The sequence below is a fragment of the Antedon mediterranea genome, chromosome 9, assembly GCF_964355755.1.
Source record: "Antedon mediterranea chromosome 9, ecAntMedi1.1, whole genome shotgun sequence".
Taxonomy (NCBI): Eukaryota; Metazoa; Echinodermata; class Crinoidea; order Comatulida; family Antedonidae; genus Antedon; species Antedon mediterranea.
The window spans coordinates 17,443,451-17,448,833 of NC_092678.1; the positions used below are offsets into that span (position 1 = coordinate 17,443,451).

The window sequence follows — 5,383 nt, forward strand, 5'->3', positions numbered from 1 at the left end:
TGGTACCAAATGTCATCTGTTAAAATGTATCGAATCAAACCACACAGAGAGACCTGTATTTTATGACTGCAAAGTTCTGAATGGTGCGGTGACAGTACATGCATTACCTGTAATAAATGTCTCAACATTCCAAGAATATGATGACAATGTGTTTATACCCCATCTGAAACGTCAGCTACGTGACACAAAGCAAGTGGATGTTGTGAAGGACGAATACCGACCAGATAGCCTTAAGGAGGGAACCAGGGAGAAACGAGGCAAAGGTGTGCGTAGAAAAGTATCAGGTGATACCAAGCTGCCGGGCAACTGGAATGACTTCTTCCGTGATTCAATCAACAAGAAAGAACTTTTTGAATTCCTTTCATCAAAAGTTGCGGATTGCAGCATCCCTCTTGAGTGTTCGGTATATATCACAGCTGGAGAGCATGTTACATATGTTGAAATGCAGTTCAAAAATGTCCAGCTGTAATCAAGAGGAAGCAGACACCAGGATTGTGTTTCACGTGAAGCACGCGTTGGAAAATGGAGCAAAATCCATCCAGTTGCGAACTGTGGATACAGATGTTGTTGTTGTTGTTCTTAGTGTGTTTCATGACCTCTCTCATATAAATGCTGATCTTGATCTCTGGATAGCATTTGGAACTGGAAAGAACTACACTCATTATCAACGCCATTTGTGCACATCTCGGTGAACGCAAATCACGTTCCCTGCCAATTTTCCACTCCCTGTCAGGATGTGATACTACCTCAGCGTTTAGAGTTACGGATGCCTTTCTTCATCTTGCCGCACATCCGTTTGAGCATCTTCACTTACATTCTGAATCATTTCAAAGAATCGAGAGACTAGTTGTCGTAGTTTATGACAAAACAAGTAACGCCATGAATGTTAACAGTGCTCGGATGGAACTGTTCAGCCAGAAACAGCAAGCTGTTGACAAGATACCACCTACTCAAATGCACTACTCCAGCACACTAGGAGGGCCGTATACCAAGCTGGCATCTGGACAACATGCATGTTATCTCAACAAACAAATCCGTGTCCAGTCGACTATGCATGGGTGAAAGTTGGGAACTCATGGGAACCTGTCTGGTCTACCATTCCAGAGGCATCTAAAGCTTGCAGAGAATTTGTGAAATGTGGCTGCAAAAGGACCTGTACAGTCTGCAAAAGGACCTGTACAGTCTGCAAATGCAGCAAGGCAAATCTGCCTTGCACATGTCCATCCAAATAGGGTAAATCAACTGTACTATAACTGTAAACTGTTATGTAGCAATTATAGAAGTCCAATAACCATTAACAAGTCGAGCCAAGTAAACCTTTTTCATATATTATTTTTGTTAATTTCTGATTTTTAACCCACATATGCCTACACAAAATTTTGGATTTTTTTTGGCAGCCATTTTGGAAATGGGTGACCTTAGCAAAATGGCTTGACCAGCATCTGTTTCGGTGACCCCAGAAACCCTGAATTAATACCTCATTTGTTCATTTCCGATTTTTACAGTGACACACACAACATTTCCCTTTTTAGCGGCCATTTTGAAATTTGACCGCCATCTTGGAAATAGGTGGTCTGAGCAATATCAGCATCTGTTTCATTGACCCCAGAAACCCTTAAATTGACACCCCATTTGTTGATTTACGAGTTTTACAGCCAGATATATGGCATTTCCTTTTTTCTGGGGGCCATTTTTGATTTTGGCAGCCATCTTGGAAAATCGGACCAGATCAAGTGGGTTCCACGGATAAAATCAATAGATAGGTCGAAAGGAAACTCCATGCCAATTTTGGTACTTTTGTCCGGCCGGTAACGTTAAAATTGCTAAGCCACCTGACTAAAAATATGTTTATAGTTTTAGTACTCAACTTTTTAGATTTATTTAAAGGTTTAATTTCCTGTATCATATATATTGTGTGACACAGTGTATGCAAAGAAAGTTACTGTATATCACTTAAGGTAATCAGTAAAAGTGTTTGTGTTTGCTTTTTTAAAATGTATTTAGTTAATAAGTAAGTAATTATAGTATTTAGTTAAAGGTTTGATTGTCGGTATTGTATATTCTGTATGCCATGGTGTATGCATCTATTGTTTTTGAGAATTTATATAAATGGCCTAATCCATAAAATAGTATTGTGCAGAATGTATTTGTAAATAAATTTATTTAACAAGTATTTACTGTATGCTTCTTATTATTAAGTGTGGAGGGATATTGAATGGCAATATTATTTGATAACTTTATTATTATTACTATTATTATCATTATTATTAATTGTTATTAAATATCTTACCTTCTGTATTTAATATTACATCTACTGCATCAGAGTCTAATAGCATGCTTCTTATAACAACACAAACAACAAAAACATTGATTAGAAAAACTCAGATGGAGCAAATAGTGCCGGTTTAAATTGTTTAAAAACATCGAATCATTTCTCCTAATAAAAGAATAGTTAATGAACTTAATTACCGGAAGGAGAATATGTCAATAAAATAAAGAAAAGTGTGAATAGAAAGAACTTGAATATAATTGTACGTTTTTAATATAGGGCTAATTTTTATCCTTTTTTGGTAAAGAGGTGTTGTGTAAAAAAGCTGCTTTTATTAATGAAATTCGTATTTTCGTATCTATTAAAAATAGGCCTATCCTTTTCCATTGTATATCTTGCGCTTACGACTCTTACGCTTACGTAAAGTTGACTCCAAGTCAACTTTACGTAAGAATCGTTAATAACGCAACGCAAGTGATCGCAAGCAATAAAATCCCGGTTTCCTGTAAATTCGCGATAAATCGACGTATCAGACGGAGATTCGATACCCCGGTTTCCTGTCGATCGTCTATTTTTCTTGCGTTTACGTCGATTTCACCAAAATATTGTCGTAAGCGGTTTCCTGTCAAATGTTGGTTTCTTACGTAAAATCGACGTAACAATCGTAACTGACGTTAGAAAAACTGACTCTTACGTCGACAGGAAACCAGCCTTAAGTAATTTTTCGTTGTTTGTTGATCTCACCGGGCAATATTTTCATATTGTGATGGCTTGCACAAAATCGCGTATCTCGACTTTCTTGCGCAAAACTACGAAAAACTCAAAAAGTGGGTTACTTTCATTTTACTATTACGATTTACATATTGCGATTTGAAAATCGTTCTTGGTACCATTGTAAAGCTAAAATCTTTTTGATTGTTTTAGTCTAAATTATATGTAAATCAGATCACATACATAGTTTCAATCAACTTTAATAAAAACATATAATTGGGCTATAAATGCTGGCGGTGGCAGTTTCTAACTGGAAAAACCTCTGGCAGTCAAAGTGTTAAAACGTATGAATCTAAAATTCCATCGTCCGAAGAAAGACAAGTGTGGGCTCTGTGAAACATTTCACAGTGGATCATCTACAAAACGGCAAGAAATTCAAGAAGCTTTCAATAAACACAATGCCGAAAAAGAAAGAGTTCGTCAAATTAAGGCCGAGATAAAGAAGAAGGCGATATCAGAGCCCAAGTTTGAAGCTGCCGTATTTGACTTGCAGCAGGTCATACTTGCCTCGCTCAAATAGATGCAAAATCTTCTATTAGACGACGACTGGCGTGTTACAACTTCACAATGTACCAGTTGTCAGACAGAGAAGGCCATTGCTTTTTATCTCATGAGGGGATAACAAAAAGAGAATCAAATGAAATTTCGACATACGTCAGTCAGTATTTACAAATGCTGGATTCTCAATATAAAGAATCGGTTGCTCTTTTTTGTGACGGCTGTCCTGGCCAAAACAAGAACACGATAATGGCGGCAATGCTTCTCGCATTTGTTCGAAAATAAAAAAATATTAAATCAATAACAATAATATATTTTGAAACAAATCATGGCCATAGTGAAGGGGATGCTATGCACAGCTCAATTGAACGTGCACTGTCAAGAGTAGGGGAATTGCTTACACCGACACAACTATCCTTAGTTCTAGAGATGGCCCGAACAAACCCACGCCCATACAAGGTTAGAAATGACAGAGGATGGCCATCCGGTTGACTGGACAAAAGTCATGCAGTTACGGGTCACAAAGGAAAGGCCAGAGTTTATTGATGTGAAATTTTCTCATCTCGAGGCCACTTTTCATTCGTTAAAACTGGTCAGTAGCAGAACCCCACAAATAGATGTCACACATCGAGCATACACAACGAAGGAACCAAAGCTGTCAGCCAAAAAATACAACGACTTGCTGAGCCTATGTTCAGGTACCACCCCCGTCATAAGAAATATTGAGGATCAATTTGTTTACAAAAATTTAAAGCACCGTTAACTAAGCTGTCTGTGGAATAACGTGCTTACGTTCCAAAACCCTTAAAAAGGGTTATATAAAATATTGCCTTTATAAATAATAAAAGTTTAAATTTTAAAAAAAAAAGTATTGTAACCCACGATTAACGCTAGAGAATATAAGCAACAAATAACCATGAGAAATAAAACAACTACAACACAGGAGTAAGTAAAGAATTAACAAGGCCAACAGCCATTAAGTCGCGTGCTACAATACATAGTGATACCGGACCGACAGACAGACCGACAGACAGACCGACAGACAGACAGACAGACAGACCGACCGACCGACATAGTGAACTATACTGACCGAAATTACTGAACATGTTTAAAAATGTTGAAATGTTTAAAAACATTTATATTTTTTTAATTTACACGTGCGTAGCCTGTCACTTTCGACGTGCTCGTATAACGTAATTTCGAGTTGAAAATTAAGTCAAGAAAACAGAAATCGGGCAAAAAGAGTGCGCAATAACATTTAACGCGCAGTGCGCGCGCAAAAATATGCGCACTCATGGCAATTTTGTAAACGCTTAAAATTGCCTGAAATGTACTCTTATTTCATCGAAAATAAATTTTGAAAATTTTAAGCGCGCGTACGCATGCGTTACATGCGCTACGCACGTAATTGTATTGCAATATGATGATTTATGCCCTGAAATTTTATTTAATTGTGATTCATGGTTGTGAAGATATGATTACAAACGTGATTTCGTTAAATCGTGCGTAGACCGCGTAATTTTTTATTGCGCACCGTGAAAACATAACCACATTGATTCCTGGCCATAAGGAATATACTGTGAAAAATTGACCTAGCTAGATTAAACTGATATCAAGATAAGGTCAGAAAGCGATAAAACGCATAGTGATACCGGACCGACAGACAGACAGACCGACAGACAGACAGACAGACAGACCGACAGACAGACAGACCGACCAACCGACCGACCAAGTGAACTATAGAGTCGCTTCCACGCGACTAAAAAATAAATAAATAAATAAAATTTAAAAAAATAAATTTAGAATAAATGGTATGTATTTATTAAAATTAATTCAATTAAAATT

At 37.2% G+C, this 5,383-nt stretch overlaps 1 pseudogene; it reads left to right on the forward strand.

Annotated features, from left to right (window-relative positions):
* Positions 1-879: 879 nt before the first annotated feature.
* Positions 880-4,301, forward strand: LOC140058261 (uncharacterized; annotated as a pseudogene).
* Positions 4,302-5,383: the final 1,082 nt, after the last annotated feature.